The 17,222-nt window shown below is 49.7% G+C and overlaps 1 pseudogene; it reads left to right on the top strand.

Moving 5' to 3' along the window:
- The first annotated feature begins 10,435 nt into the window (after positions 1 to 10,435).
- On the top strand, positions 10,436 to 11,330 carry LOC123191275 (transcription factor TGA2.3-like; annotated as a pseudogene).
- Positions 11,331 to 17,222: the final 5,892 nt, after the last annotated feature.

Consider the following 17,222-nt stretch of genomic DNA (forward strand, 5'->3'; position numbering starts at 1 on the left):
AAAGGATCTACCTCGTCTAGGTGTTGTAGCACTACCAAGTTTGCTCTGTCAAAGTCGCTGCGTCGATCTGAGTATGCCACGTGCAGTTCCCTGCGACCGTTGCAGTGACCTTCTCCTTCGAGCCTCCCATCGTGCTTGTTAACGGGCAAACCAACACTAACACCAGGCGGCTGGTCTGCGCCATATAGAAAATTCTCACAGAAAGAGATGCACTCTTGTGTCAAATAGCCCTGGACGATGCTTCCATCCGGACGGGACATGTTACGAACGAATCCTTTGATGATCCCATTCATCCTCTCAAACGGCATCATGTTGTGCAGGAATGACGGCCCCAGGTCTATTATGTCATCCACAATATGGACACACAGATGCACCATCACGTCAAAGAACGCGGGCGGGAAGTACATCTCAAGCTCATTCAGTATCACAACGATCTCTTCCTGTAGCCTTCGGAGCTGCTTCACACTGATCGACTTTCGAGAGATGACGTCGAAAAAGTTGCAGAGACCAATAAGCGTGTCACGGACGTGCTTGTCCATTATCCCTCTAAGGGCAACAGGTAATATCTGCGTCATCATCACATGACAGTCATGAGACTTCATCCCGCTGAACCTTTTCTTGTCCGTGTCTAGATATCTACTTATCTTGCCACAGTAACCGGAACTAACTTTGACTCCGGTAAGGCACTTAAAGAATTGATTGATCTCAGCCTGACTTAAGGTGAAGCAAGAAGGGGGGCAATAATCCTCATTCTTTATTTTCTTGCCCTTCTTCTCCCGTGCCTCTGTCTCCGTCTCTGTCTCGTCTGACATTTTACGTGGCGGCATGTGCAGATCTTCCCTGATTTCCAAATCTTGCAAGTCTTTTCTTGCCTTCGGCCCATCCTTGGTCTTATCCGGCATGTTCATCAGTGTTGCGAGCAAGCTCTCAAGGACATTCTTACAGATATGCATTTGATCAAGGCAATGAGGTGTATCGAGTTTGTGCCAGTACTCCAAGTCCCAGAACACAGACCTCGTCTTCCATACCTTCAGCAGCGGCTCCGGCGCCTTTCTCATCGTCTTTCCCGGCGCGGGGCACTCCTTCCAGTTTTTCAACAGCTCATCGATTTCGGCACCGCTCCGCTTACGTGGAGGTCCTCGATGCTCAGCGTGACCATTGAATAGATCTCCACGGTTTCTCCACGGGTCGTCCTGTTCGAGCCATCTTCGATGCCCCATGTACACGATTTTCCCAGACCCGCCATCTTTCCTTGACGTTAGCTGCTGAGACGTCGTATCATCCATGCACCGCGTGCATCCGCAATATCCATGGCACACCTGGCCTGCCACATATCCGTAACCAAGATAGTCGTGCACTGTCGTGATCAGCGCGGCTCTCATGTTGAAATACTCGCCTTTGCTGGCGTCCCATGTCTTGGCCGGTGTTTTCCATAACGTGTCTAACTCCTCCTGAAGTAGCCCCAGATACAAATTAATATTATTTCCTGGTTGTTTCGGCCCTTGAATAAGCATGCTCATGTGAATGTACTTCGATTTCATGCACAACCAGGGGGGAGGTTGTACATCCATACAAACACGGGCCATGTGCTATGGTTGGTGCTCTGGTTGCCAAACGGATTCATGCCATCGGTACACGCGCCGAGCACGATGTTCCTTGCATCACATTCAAAATACCGATAGAAGCTGTTCAACGCTCTCCACTGGCTTCCATCCTTGACGTGTCTCAGCTTCGGATCATCTCCATCGTCGGGCTTCTTCCTCTCCGCGTGCCAGCGCATTAGCTTTGCTTCCTTGGGATCTACAAAATACCTCTGGAGACGGGGAGTGATCGGTAAGTACCATACCACTTTCTGGGGACATTTCTTCCCGGCCTTCTTGTATCGAGAAGCATTGCACACCGGACAACTTGTTTTTTTCGCGTGCTCCTTCCGATAAATTATGCAATCGTTGATGCATGCATGGTATCTAACGTGTGGCAGATCAAGAGGGCACACGATCTTTTTGGCCTCATCAACACTACTAGGACATAGATTACCCTCGGGAAGAACATCCTTTAGGTACTTGAGATGCTCATCGAGGCTAGTGTCGGTCCATTTGTTTTTAGCCTTCGTCTTCAGCACTTGGAGCGTGAAACTCAAGCGGGTCACCTCAGGATTGCAACCATCATACAATGGAGTGTTCAAGTCTACCACCAGTTGCTCCAGCTTAGCCTCCTCTCTAGAAGCAGCTCTCTCAGTACTCGTCTCCTTGCGAAGCAATGCTTGAACATGAGGGTCCCGCACGATTGAACTTAGTACCGACGAACTCTGTTGCGTGGAGTCCATGTCGTTCTCTCCGCCGCCATGTCCGGCCCCTTCTCCGCCGCCATGTCCGGCCTCTTCCCCGCCGCCATTATCGATCATCTCTTCGTCTTGCCCCGTGTCATCATTGCCTGCCCCGTCGGCATCCTCAACATCGTCATCCTCATCTTCAGTTATCCACCGAGTATAGCCATCCATGAAACCAGTCATGAGCAGGTGCGCTTCGACACGACCATCGACATGGGGGTCAAGCCAAACTATTCCTTTGCATTTTCGACACGGACATAAAACCTCTGTCAGGTTATTTTCCTTCATGTCCTGCACCGCCGACCGCAACCACCTGTCCACCATCGTTCCACTGACCATCGTGAACTCTGCACGGTAATAATAAACAAATTGATTATAAAAATGCGTGCATTCATCAAAGTCATACAAAAATTCGGCATGACCTTCCTTAAAAGTAGGACATATATAGATCTAGAGTTTGCCCGGAATTCGCCGAAACGGAAATAAATCGACATTTCGGCAAAACATAGGCAACTCAAATGCACAATTTGGCGTCAACTCATGCCACACACACAATTTCCATAAAAATATCACACACACATGCATAAACATATTTCCATTTTGCAAAAGCATGAAATATTAATCACACCTCTATCTCGAGATCGAGCACACGGTGGAGATGATGATGTAGGGAGGTCAAAAGTGCACAAAGCTCTTCTTGACAAAGAAAGATCTAGTTAGGGGGCAAATAGGTCACTTAACTAAATGCTACATCTACCTAGCTAGCTAATTTGGGAGGAGACAACTTCAACTAGTGGAGGGGGAGGAAAAAGAGAAAGGAGATGAATTAATGGAGGTGGTGTAGTTATAGCTAGGAGTAATGAAGAGAGAGAAAGGTAGGTAGAAGAGGGAGAGTAATGGGGGGAGAAGTATTGAGGAAGAAGAAGAGTGAGAGAGGGAGGATGTGGGAGGTAGGGGAAAGGGAGGAGAGGAGATGGGGAGGGGAGGTGGAAAAGGTGGTGGGTGCTGCGTCTTAGCAGTAGCGCGGGAGAGAAAGCGCGCTGCTGCTAAGAGCGTAGCAACAGCGCGCTTTCCTGTCACGCGCTACTGCTAAACGGGCCAACCCTGTGCACAATTTCAAAATTAGCAGCAGCGAGGTGACAAAAAAGCGCGCTGCTACTATGGCATTAGCAGCAGCGCGCTCCCTGGCGCCGCGCTACTGATAAACTTATGTCGTTGTGTACTGTCGGTGGATTTTTGTAGCAGCGCGGTTTAAGCGTCACGCGCTACTGCTAAGTTTGCACCAGTAGCGAGCTTTCCGTAGCCGCGCTGCTACTACTTAGCAGCAGCGCCTGTTTTTATGCCGCGCTGCTGCTAAGATTCTGTGTATAAGGTTTTCCCTAGTAGTGAACTGGGACAAAAAAGGTTGGGGCCTGGTTGCAAGTCAAAAGTGAACATGCAATTGGGGCAAAAAAAGGTCACGCCCCAGCTGCGAGTCGAGGATGGACTTGCAACTAAGGCAATAAAATGTTGGGCCCCAGTTGCGAGTCGAGGATGGATGTGCAATTTATGACAAAATGGTCATGCCCTATTTGCGAGTCAAAGGTGGAATAGCAACAGGGACAAAAAAGGTTGGAACCAGTTGTGAGTCGACGGTAGGCTTGCAGCTAAGACAAAAAAGGTTGATCTCAGTTGTGAGTCGATGTTGGACTATCAACTAGGAAAAAAAGGTCGGGAACCCAGTTGTGAGTCGTTGGTGGACTTGCAACCAAGACAAAAACAGTCGGCCCCAGTTGCAGATAGAAGATGGACATGCAATTGGGTCTAAAAAGATGGGGCTCCAATTGCGAGTCAGGGGTGAACTTGCAACTAGGACTAAAAAAGTTGGGTCTCAGTTGTGAGTCGAGGGTGGACTTAGAACTATGACAATAAAAGTTTGGACACTAGTTGCGAGTCAAGGATGGACTTGCAACTGAGTAACGAAAATGTCAAAGCCCAGTTGCGGGTCAAGGATGGGAATACAAGTGTGAGAAAAGAAGGTCGGGACTCAGTTGCAAGTTGAGGTAGACTTGCAACTGGGACAAGAAAAAATACGGCCCCCTTGTTTGCTGGTGGACAGACAGCTAACAATGATGGAAAAAAATCATGAATTTAGAAAAATGGAAAAAAGAAAAGAAAAAGAAACAAGGAAAGGATCTCATGAATTAAAAAAGTGTATGAATTTGAAACAGGTAAATGAAAAAAGAAGAGACGGAAAGCAAAGCACGAGGGTTGTGAAAAAAACCCGGCCTAAACGCCACCATGGTAGCCCCTCGCGCGAGCTACAGTTACAGGAACAACACCAAAAGACAAAAAAAGACCAAAGAATAAGAATCTTGATGTCTAAATTGTGTGACTAGAAAGTTAGATGTGAGGTAATAATTTCACATCAAGATGTGAAAATAGAAAATCTGTTAAGAACATTTTGGTGTTTGTAAACGCCACCATATAGGTGTGCACCATGCGATGGAGCGTGGGCTTGATTCATCCCTCACATCTTGTCCCTCTACCGGCGCGCCTGCCCTCCCACTGTGTGGCGTAAAGGCTCTATGTGCACAGAACAGTCGCGCCATGCATGGGGACGATAGCTTGTTGTCGACGCTTACTGAGGGCGGGCCAGCTGGCGTCAGTTGTTGCCGGGCGTAGTCGTTCCCGGGTCTTGGCCGTCCGGGCTTGTTGCTTGATGGTTCTGTCTTCCTTTTTCCACCTTTCGTGTCTTGGATGGAAACTATGAGCCTGGGCTCCTTGAAGCGGTTGTTGATGTAACACTTGATGAATATCTGCATACCATCACTGGTTTACAGGGAAAAAACCTGTTATGAGTAATTCTTCTGTCTTCTTGAGTTTTAACCAGGGAGCGACCGTGACTCGTGGGTAGTTGGGTCCATGAACCTAGCTGTCACGGTACCGACACACTGATTCGCTGTGTTATGCTCCTGAAGAAATACATCTGTTTTCTATAGAAAAACTTAATGGTACACGGAAGTTATTTCAAACATGAATATTTTCTCACTCGCAGCATCGTGCATGGTTAGGAACTCTCTTTTTTGTGCGTTCGTCCTGGAGGGCCGAACGGGCTCACCGGAGAGGGGAACCGCGCTGACAAGATTGCATCCGCCTGGGCTTGCCCAAACTCACTCATCAAACCCCCCCCCCCCCCCCCCCCCCCCCCACACACACACTATGCTATTGGGGGAACCCAATCGATATGAACTTATTTTATCCAAACACAACCTCTACTATAAGAGAGGCGACTCAATCAAGACTAAATTATTTGACCAAACTCCATGACATTTGGCTCTTCCGGTTGAATTCAGAAAGCACAACCAGACCAGCCGACACATGTCAAGCTAAATTATAAAAAATTACCGGAAACTCAATTTGGCTCCTTACAGCACATGCTCCTACACGTGAAAAGTAATTTTTGAAATGTCAAAAAAATCCCAACAACTTTTTTACGTATTTATAGTCATATCCAAATGCTACATGCAAAGTTTTAGGCAAAAGGTTAAACATTTTGACCTGTGCAAAAAAAAAATTTGAACACCGAATCTTACCCTAAATTTGTATTTTTCGCCGAGAAAACACTACTGCTCCATTTGTATGAAAATTTTCAAGCATGCTTGCGACACTATCATGAACATCCAAAAAAATTAATAATTTTTTACATAATGACAGTTTGCTCTTCTGGATATTTTGCCAAACACTAATTCATATTTTGCCAAACACTAATTCTGCTATGGGGACAACTCACACAATGACAGTTTGCTATTCTGGATTAATTTAAAAAGCAAAATCAGAGAATGCTCCAATCATCATACATATGTTAAAAAATTACATCATACATAGTTGCAAACACATTGCACTTCAAAGGATGCATGATTTTATAAATTCCAAAATACACGACCCCATCAGCACTTGAACAAGACACAACTTTATACGCAACCATAGCCTTTTCGAAAAACAGAATCCAGATATATAGCACCAGCTTTCTAGACAAGAGCATAATTACCAGCCTGGATCGATGGGCCGATAATAATAACCAGAATCAACTCCTTTTGTAGAGTTTGTATACTTCAAAGGTTGTTTCATCAAGATAAAAACCATTTTTACTGTATGACTTTGATAGAGCGTACGAATATATCGATAATATATATGTACGTACTTTTCTAGGTTTACATGGCCAGAGAGATTGTTGAACATTGGGACTAGTAAAAAAAGAGATAGCTTATTCAAGCCAGGTATCAGGCTTGCATGTAGATGAATGCATGCCTTTGGATGGAGGATCCATCGACTATGGGCACTTGAGCTTGCCGGTCTTTGAGTCAACCAAGTTGGCGTAGCAGGGGCATTCGTTACGGGTCTCCTGGCCTGTGCCGGAAGGGACGCAGTTACACTTGTCGCAACAGATATTGCAGTCCTTGTTACATATCTTGTTCCTCCAGTTCTTCGCGCAACGAGCGTTACACGATAACAGGCAATCTGCAGATCATATATCATCGCAACCATTTGTCAAGGTACCACATCAAATCAAACGAGACAAACTAGGTTTTATTTGTTGATCAAGGACACGTGCATGCATCCATGTACCGATGTGCGTACCTATCTTGGGTGTCGGCTGAGCATCCGCAACCATGAGGAGGGCGGTGAGGAGGAGAGTGGCGAGTACGATGGCATGCTTGGAGAACGCCATGGATGCAGCTCAAGAGACCAATTACGTATGACCTATATGACTTCAATTGTTGATGAAGCTACTGATATGTCACCCTATACATCTACTCGTACATCTATATCTATATATACAAGAATAAAAAGACCCAATGAGACAGATTCTAGTAATCTTGGCCATCAAAGTAGGTCAATCCAACGACCAACGAGCGCTCGACATGTTTAGCGTGCAATTAATATCATACCAAAATATCACTAATCAAAAAATTAGCACACAAATAATATCCTACCTAATATGGGCGTGCAAGTAATATACCGCCTAATGTTAATGTCCATTGCAAGTAGACAATTAGTAGTACACTTGAAAAGCAAAAACTAATTAAGGGGGTAATAAAATTAGGCCAATCCTGTAATGCCTTATTTTAACATCTCATTACTACCATTGATTTATATTTTGGAGCATACGTAAGTTAGGCAGAAGATCCAACAATAAATTCGATATGAGAGGATAACCGTCACATAAAAAAATCTTAGTCTGGAATGTGAATTATTTAAATAGGGTAAATTAAGAATTTGCCTTTCATGCTTGAGCCTAGCTAGATTTCATTAGCATTAAATTTATTTGGTTGCTTTGGGGCACAAAGATATCTTTGGAATTATTTAGAACCTTAAATTCAGTTTTGGATAATATTTATAATGCCACCTCACACATTTAGTATAGGTAATTTATTTAATTTTTGGGTAGTCGGTGTGGTGGACCGGACGGGAGTTTTTTTTATCCCCAACCACTTCTTCGGTGCGGGCGGCGGTGCGGGGCTGGTTTACGGCAACGATGCGCCGGCGGTGGTGGTGGAAGGGTTTTGGCAACCCATTCTGTCCGGAGTTGTGGTCATCGGCGGCGATGGTGGCGGAAGGGTCTTGGCAACACATTCCCTCTAGAGTTGCTGTCTTCAGAGGCGATGTTGGTGCATGGGGAGGCAACGGCAGGAACTATGGCGTTGTGCGGGTGGGAGAACGATGTGTTGGGAATTCTACTCGTCTGGGAAGAGTTGAGAAATTTTAGGAGCCACGGACCAAATTTTCGTCGGAGATGTAAAATTTTAATCCTCTAACCAATTTAGGACTTCGGCTAGGTGCGGTTTAAAAGAGTAAAGCTGAAATTGTACTCCTCTTTTGATTTTTAGGGGATCGGCTACAGATGCCTTTATGTAGCTTAGTTTTCTGTTCCTTCACATGAAATAACAGTCCGTTGCGAGGCAGCAATGTATGACCACTTAGGGCGATTCAATTGCACCCAGGCCACGTGTCTTGCCACGGCACCTCACGGCTAAATTTTGAAATGAAAAAAAAAAACTTAGCCTAGATTTAATGGAAATAACTAGTGTAGCAAATAAGCTCTAAGGACATGCATGCAGTTTCCTTCCCCTACTTGTGAACTGAAAGCTGCTTCTCTTGGATGGCTGAAGTAAAGACCAGAGACTTGCATCTATACACAACGAGTGCCGCACCGGCAATATGACATCACTCGTCGCTGTCCCATCTCTGCCATAGGGGCAACTCAAGCAAGATGAACTTATTTTTACCATACACCACATCCTGTGTATGAACCGAAATTATCTCCCGTGACATGCATTTTGCTTCCTCTGCTTATGAACTGAAATTTGCTCCGGTTTCAAACAAGAACTATTCTGATCTGAGAAAACATTTGTTTGAGCTATGTACCAAGACTATGATTCCATCGATTCGACAATTTGCTTCCTTGTTGCTTCCATATGTTTCCAGATACCCAAACGTTTGCTTCATTCAGGTCCCAATATGCTAAGTTCCTCATATTTTATATGACATGTCTCATGTAGAACACTGATTTGCTTTGTTCAGCTAGTAAAACAATATAGATAGTTCCTATAAAGAAGCACAATACATGACATGAATGTTATTTCAATAACATGAATACTTTCTTAGTCGTGGCATGACATGTTGTTTCCAGCTCTCTTTCTTTTTGTGTGTGTACCCTCATCGACTTCTCTGAAGCGGAATCCTGGACGAAGACGCCACACTAGAGGGGTGCACAAAGGGCCTAACAGGTTCCTATGAGGAGTGACACACCAGCAAGATCACATCACAAGCTCACTTGTTTCCGGCCCATGTTTGCTATAGGAACAACTCGAGCGATATTAACTTGATCTACCAAACACCACCTCTGCTAGGACGACAACTCAAGTAAGAAAAACTTATCTTTCAGGGGAGCGTGATGCTGATCGGATCCTCATGCACCTCCACCACCTCCATATCCGGTAGGTTCTCCTCTGGTTCCATGCGTCAGCCGTGGAAGGGAAGATGAGAGTGAGAGAAAAAGGCGAGAATTGGGTGGAGAGCAGCGGGATGGAGGCAGAGAGTGTAGGATTTGGCGAGGAAACAGTGCGTGCAACTACAAAAGTGCGGGCTCCGTGTTCCTCTTGGGTGGGGCATGGGCATCAGAGTCTGACGTGTCTCGTGTCCAGACTCTAGCAAAGCCCCCCCCCCCCCCAAAGTTTGGTTACCATTTGCGGGGAAATCATGGTTCGGACTACTCGGCGGACGGATGAAGGTCAGTGTTGGATGGCTTTCGGGGTCCGGACAGATGCGTCTGGATGCTTGCGGGCGGTTTTAGGGTCGGTGTTGGAGATGCCCTAAAAAGGAAACTAGTACGGAAAGATGTCTCTACTCTCGAGAGTAGTTCACCCGAATTTGCAAAACTTTGAAAAGATGTGATAAAACAAAATCCAAAAATTCTGAAATTTGGACACAACAAACTAGATCAAATGTTTGAGCTTCTTGCAAAATTTCAGAGAAAATTAACATCCAAGGAACTCTAAAAAAATTACTTCTCAAACATTGCACAAAAGTTTGAATATTGATTTTTTGGGCGAGTGCTCCTCTAATATTTGAGCTTCTTGCAAATTTCAGAGAAAAACACCTGCTGTCAACAGCTTCTGCTTGGGCGGCGCTACCATCTTGTGGGTGGCGCGGGGATTTCCTTTGGCGGAGGCGAGGGGGGCGATGCCGGAGTAGGCGAGGGAGGCAAGGCAGGCGGCGGCGTCAAGGGTCGGCTGGTTGTCCATGGTGAGCGGGAGTGGGCGGGAGTTTTTTGGGAAAGAGAGGAAAATGGGGGTGGCTGTGCTGCCGACAAGCGGGCCAAGGGGAGGAGTAGGCGGGCGTCGCACGCGTCCATTTCGTGTCAATGCCTACGCAGATGTGGCCCAAATTTATGCCAGAATGGGTCGGCAGGCGGACAAAAAAGCAGATGCACAACTGTAATTTGGGTCGGCGTGTTGGGCCGACTTTTCTGTCCGTTTCAACCCAAGCGAACACGCATTGACCAAATGAGTTGGCACGTTGGAATTGTTCTAAATGAGATACACAGAGATAATGGAGGCACATATGCAAGCATCATCAAGGAAATAACAGCAACATATGATGGCTAGATTTATCATTGCTCCTTTATCTTTGAAGTAAGAGAGACCAACTCTGAGGCACATAGCCTTGCAGAACACGTTTTTGGTCTGAATTTTGCACGCTGTCTTTGGCTTCCAATCCCCCTGATCTTAGAGCATCTCCAGCCGTTGAGCCCTCTAGGGGGCATTTTTTCGCCGCCTGGGGGGCTGCCGGTGAAGATTTTGGCCCTGGGACGAAATTTTTCCCAGCCGTGTCCACCCCAAGCCCCACCTTGATGTAGCCGATGGCGCAGGTGATCTTGTGGGCCGATGGCAGCCTAGCCCCAAACCCCGACGGCGGCGAGTCCTTCGCCAAGTTCTTCGAGTGGTGGATCTTGGAGCAGTCCCGTGACTTGGCCGCGCTTCGCGCCACGGCGACGGCGCAGCCCGACGACGCTGACCCCCGGCGCCTCGTCGACCGTGTCCTCAGCCACAACGAGCACTACTACCGCGCCAAGTCCGCGGCCGCCTCCGCCGACGTGCTCCTCATGTTCGCGCCCTCGTGGATCTCCGTCACCGAGAGCCTCTACCTCTGGTGCGGCGGCTGGCGCCCCACTGCAGCGATCCAGCTGCTCTATTCCAAGTCCGGCGTGCAGCTCGAGTCCCAGCTCCCGGCCTTCCTCGAAGGCGGCAGCCTCTCCGCCGAGCAGCTCCTACTCCACCCGGCCGCCGCGCGCTCCTACTCCGCCCGGCACGGCCACACGCGCTCCTCCTCCGCCCTGGCCATGCGGACGCCGTCCCGTCCGCTCCCTGGCCTCGCCGTCTCCCGTCCGGACGAGCTCCCGCGGCGTCAGCGACGAGCTGTCGCGGCTTCGGACGCGCGCGCGCGAGCAGGCAGGTAGGGCGGCCCCGGTGGAAAGCAGAGGGCGAGCGGCGCGGGTGCATGATAAAAAAGACGAGAAGAGAGAGAGAGTGCGCTCGTGTGTGTCAGGCGAAAAGAGAAAGGAGAGACTGCATGTGGGCCTTTGCATGCAAGAACGAATCGCCGGTGCCCCCAGATGCGCCCCAGGGGGCTGGGCTTGGGGTGGGGTTGGTACAAATCCGGCGAAAAAAGTGATCCTGAGGGCGTGAGTGGGGACTTTTTTTAGTGCCGGCGATGAAAAAGTGGTCCTGATTAGCCATGGGATTATACAGAACGTGTTTTTAGCTGATGTTTAGCAAAACCGGTTTTACAAATTATTTTATGTAAAACCAGTTTATAGAAAAATATGTTTGGCTTACTCTTGAGTCCTGACTCCTCCCGTGACCTTCCCTCGATAAAATACTCTTGTCGTGACTTTCTCTTTCTCTCTTCCTTCCTCGACTTGGCCATTGGAGACGGTACGCAAGCTCCAACATCCATTCCTCCTCTGTTTTCGGTCCTCAGCCCCTCAACGCCATTACTCGCCTTCCCTTGGACCGACCTTGGACGACTCCACGCGCAGCCGCCAGTACGTGCTTTACTTCTGCTTATCTCTACTATCTAAAAGAAACGCAAGGTTCCGTCTCCCCTCTTACGCCCCCCACCCTTCGTCCATCCTCTCGTACGACCTCATACCCCTGCGCCGATTTTCTTTCCTTCCTCCACCGATTTTCTTTCCTATTGGGCTGGTTCCATCTGATTCCCTCAATTAATCCCGTAACTAATTTTCCCCTAAAAATCCCGTAATTAATTGCTCCCGTGACTCACGTAGTTTCCTGTTTTTCTTCCTTCCAAACCTGCCCTATCCGATATACCGGCCCGCTCGATCCCCGTCTTTTCTTGTGCCGTCGTGGAAGATGCTAGGAGAGAAATGAGCGAGAGCAGAGAGAAGAGCAGCCGCGGTCTGTGTGCAGGCGACCGGCGAAGGGACCCTGCAGCCGTGTGGTGTGGTGGCCGGCTCGCCGAGTGAGCAGTTCGATACGGGCATGACGCAGGGACGCCACAGAGGTTCTAGAAGCTCGTGCTCGGGAAGGACATGTCTGGTGGTGGCAAGGGCGTCTCCACCGCTGCTGCCATAGCTAAGTAATTAATCACGCCGGTCTGTGCTTGTATGGAAAAGGTTAATATCCATTGCTCTGTCTGCTTGCAGGCAACTGCACCGTTTTCTTGAGCTGCCACAGGCTGGAGCATCTGCCGGTGGAGAAGGAGGCGAGAGCCGAGATGGACTGCCTGCTCTAGGTCTATGACTACATCACCGAGTTCTTTGAATACAAGGACATCCTGCATGCCCAGCCGCTCACAACACGAAAGGTGGGAAATCGAAACATTAGTACCATGGCCTAAAAATATGCAGTGTTCATGTCACCGGCAAAGCAACGACAACGTATTATGTGCATTCTGATGCTGTCAGGTGATGGCGACCAGCCGACCAGGACGAGATCCGACATCTACGTCAACCTCCCCGCCCTCGATTGAGAAGCTCGCCGACCTCCCGGTGACTGCATCTCACAGCTCATGCCAACAACCTGGAGAAAAGAAAGGAAAGGAGAGATGCGTGCTAGGAGCAGCTCCATCCCGCGATGCGATTACATATGTCGTGAAATTAGCTAGGCGTGCATGCATGAGATTAGCTAGGCGTGCCTTCTAAGAGATGGAGTCTATGAAAGGATCGGCCTTCACGTGGCTTAATTTGGTGTTGTGCGTGCAGGAGATCCTGGACGGCCTTTAGAACACCGCCTTCCGGTACTTCAAGACAAGAGCCATAAGAACAGGTCTGACGACTTGGCGCTCTGACGTCCGGCAAGCCACTGCGGCGAGGAGAGGTGGTGGATGCCCGGGCCATGCGTGACAAAGTTAAGCTGATGGAGATGCTATTTTATTCCATTTAGTGGTGCTTGGAGAGATATATGCACACAGTGACACAATACACTATGTGAAGATTCTGGGATCCAAGAGAAGCCCCCTTGGCATTACCTATATAACTATGCACTTGTATTGTGTGACCATCAAGCAAGTTAATTCTAACAGTACAAGGCTCCAATGGATTGAAGTTTATTTCGCCTCATAGTCGTCCTCTGTCGGCGCGTCCATTCGGCCTCCTTCTGCACCTCTTCGTCGTAGTTCTGCCTCTCCTCCTTCCTCACATCTTGCAGGATAAATGATTGAATTTCGAGCAAGGAATTCCTGAAATCACCATTCTCTACTGCATAGTTTTATTATTTTCTGACATGTTTTATTTGGTAGTGGAGAAGACTTTCTGGAAATAGATGCAAAACCAAGGTGACATGCCAGATTATAGGCCGGCCTTGCAAATAGCCAGGTAAATATTGCAAGAGGTTGCTCCTAATGCGTGGACTTGTTGTGATTTTGTGATACATATTCAACATATTATATTGTTTTTATTGGCGGAAAGGAAATTGAAGATAGGTTCTCCTGACATATAGCATGAGGCATTCAACCATATACCAAGTATATATCTTTATATTTGAAAAAATGCATGCATTGCCTGATACTTAACAAAAGTAAAGTGAATCCCACTGAAGTTTTGGTTGTGTTCATTCTTGATAGCATAGCGTGAATGTATCATCCACCCATACATAAGGTTCACCTGTTGCAATGTGAGGCAGTTACCTATATATCTTTTTTTTATTTTTATTTTTTTAGAACGAAGGCTCAAGAAGAGCCCGGCTTTGAATTAACAAAGCCATCAACCGGCCAGGATTACAACCACTGCGCTACAAACTCGAACAAGAAAAAAAACACGGCAAGATACAAGGGTGCTGGAAGGCAACTCTCAAAACCTCACACACTACAGCTAGGAGATAGCACATGATAAGCATGAGCTGAAGCACGCAGAGGCCCTCGTCCACCCAAGGCTCACCAGGGAAGGGGAAATGGGGTTCCGGGAAGTGCCCGCTGTCGAGGATAGGCTATGACGGCACCGAACACCAAAGCCCTGGAACAACATCACCATCCACTCCCACTGTCGAAAGAGGCCCCTGCCTCCTCGCCTGGCTCGAAAGGCGCCGAGCCGTCGACATATGGGTTGCTCACCCTAGAACCTGGATGGAAGGATGCAACCAGAAGGAGTAGGAACAGAGCACACCCTACATGACTAAGAAACTTCACCAGAAACACCGCATCACCGCTGCCCACTGACGATCCTTTGGAGAGGAGAAAGATGCCGGTCAGACAGCAACAGGGTGTCCAGGGAGGACGGAGCAACGAGGAGGCAGGGCCAAGGCCGAGGAATGACGCTCCGGCACTCACAACTTGCACTACTGTAGCCGCCGGAGGAGGGGAACCCGATCCCCTCCTGGCCAGAGGCCGCCGGACCAAGCTGTCACCAGTTGCACAGAGAGCACCAGAAGAAACCCGAACACTGCCGGACCTGCCAAGCTGCCGCCACCGCCACTTGGGGCACACAGTCGCCGCCGCCCGAAAACCACCACACCGTAGTGCCCACAATCCAAAAAGCATCCAAGGCGACGACTTCAAGAAGCAAACGGAGCCAAGAGCACCGTCGCCGCCCAACAAAGTTCGAGCTTTCACCCGGGAGGCTAGGGGAAGGGGGGGTGGAGCAAAAGACCTAAATGGCGCCTCCAAGAAGGGGATCGGCGTCCATGGACGTCGCCACCATGGATTTCTCCCGGTCAAGGCTCCACACCACCAACACCACATCCAGCTCCAGGCACCGGAGAACCAAGTCGACCCGGACCAGATCTGAAGGAGTGGAGCACGCAGGGCAGCAGAAGGGGGAAGGGGCGGCCAGATCCGGAGCCGAAGAGGCCAGAAGCCCCACCGCCGCCGCAGCGGATCTCGTCCGCCGGGGAGCTTGCTGCCCGCGCAGCCAAGCCCACCGGACCACACCCGCGCCACCACCAGCCGAGGAGACGGTGGCGCCTCATCGAACGAGGCCGCCGCCCCGGATTCCGAAGCCCCCCGCTGGAGAAACGGAGCAGCAGAGGCCCCGCCGCCACCTTCCTTGGCGACGCCCCGGGCTTGCCCGGCGGATGCCTCTGGTGGCGGCGAGGAGGGAGGGGAGGAAGGGGGGAGGCGGCGAGATCTAGGGTTGTCGCCCTCGAGCCGCCCGAGAGGGGCGACGCGAGGGAGGGGGGTACCTATATATCTCTACTACTTAAAAAAAAAGAGTAGTGCTCGTTTCTTGTCGGCAGAATGATTTGGCAACCGGTTCTCCCCCGTCCCACCATGTCCCTTCACCCAATTCTTTTCTGTCCTCATGTTTTTTGTCCCACCATGCGTTTTGCCTGTATCTTCCCCGCATGATAATCAATCATGTTAACTTACTTACCTTCTAAAGCAATTCCTCCTTAATTTACTTATCAAAATTTTACTCCCAACTTCTTATCAAACTAATTAAAAGGAAATACCAGCATGATTTGATAAATATTTATTTACACACTCGCATTTATATGGACAGTTAAATCACGAGCTAACGTACTAGAATATTTATATCCCGTTGCAACGCACGGGCATTGTCCTAGTTTTTTTAGAAAAGGAGGATGACCCCCGGCCTCTGCATCTGGAAGATGCATACGGCCACTTTATTGATTATTCACGAGGACCTTACAAAATATTAGAACAAAAAGCCTGAATCCGCCATCTTGGCAACATATGCCACTACTCCTATCCATATGATGAAGGGGTGCTACCTGGGCCAATACCCGGTCTAATCACCTAAGCCTATCATCAAAAGCCAGAAGCCCCAGCCGAGCCACATACCGGGTCTGGGACATAAACTGGTCTGACGCACTCACATGTGTCGTCGCCGCCATCTTCCACAAGTCCGTCTTCAGAGCAGATATTGAGGCTTCTACCTTGTTAGGCCACGCCGCCATCGACGCCACCTTGACGCCAGACAACTACCTCCACCTGCGCGAGTCCATCACCGCGCATCGGGCGCCGAGTCTCCACTGCACCACACCGCCGAGATCCGCCGTCATCAGTGTGAAGGATGAAGTACCGCTCCACCAAAAAGGCGCCCGCTGGTCCCTCGAACCCGTGTACGCCTCCAAGAATGACGCCCACAAGGAGGAAACGACACCAACGCGCCGCCGTCATCCGATCAACTGATTTAGGGTTTTCCCCGGAGGTAGCGGATAGAGGTCTAGAGCTTCTCCACGGCGATGCCTTCAAGAAGGTAATGACACCACAGGGTGCCACCAACGCCGGTCTTGGCATCAAGCCGAGCACAAGGTTTTCACCCAGATCCGCTCGAAGAACCTTCATCACGTACTGTGTGCACGGGTCGCCGCCGATCTGAGCCGCCGCACATGTATCAGGCCGCACCGGCCAGATTAGATCTGTTCGGAGGGCACAACCCGCATGGTGCCGACCCAACCACCAGGCCCTCCATGCCGCCACCGCCGATCCAAGGTCAGATGTTGTGTCGCCGCAGACCCGGCCGCCGCCGCCGAACGCCGCCACGCAGCCCGAGGCAGGGCCGGCTGCCGCACCCCACCATCGCCGCCGCCGGACGGTAGGCCCGCCGCGCCGCCAGGCCAGATCGGCCGTGCCACCCACGCCGCGGGGCTCCGCACCGCCCGCACGGCGCATGCAAGAGGGAAGACCCCTGCCACCGCCATCAGCCTCGGGCTATAGCCGGCGGCGTCCTTCGGCGGCGGCGGAGGGAGGAGAGGACGGATGGGGACCCCCGGCGGCTAGGGTTTTAGATCCCGCCCGAGTCGCCCGAGCGGGGGCGACGCGGGGGGCCTCGTCCCGATACTAGACTTACGGATCGTGAACCAGTTGAGAGGGTTTGATCTGCAGAACACAGCAATGGGAGAAAGCTGGATCAGAGGGCTTCACTTCT

Source organism: Triticum aestivum, chromosome 2A, assembly GCF_018294505.1.
Source record: "Triticum aestivum cultivar Chinese Spring chromosome 2A, IWGSC CS RefSeq v2.1, whole genome shotgun sequence".
Classification (NCBI taxonomy): Eukaryota; Viridiplantae; Streptophyta; class Magnoliopsida; order Poales; family Poaceae; genus Triticum; species Triticum aestivum.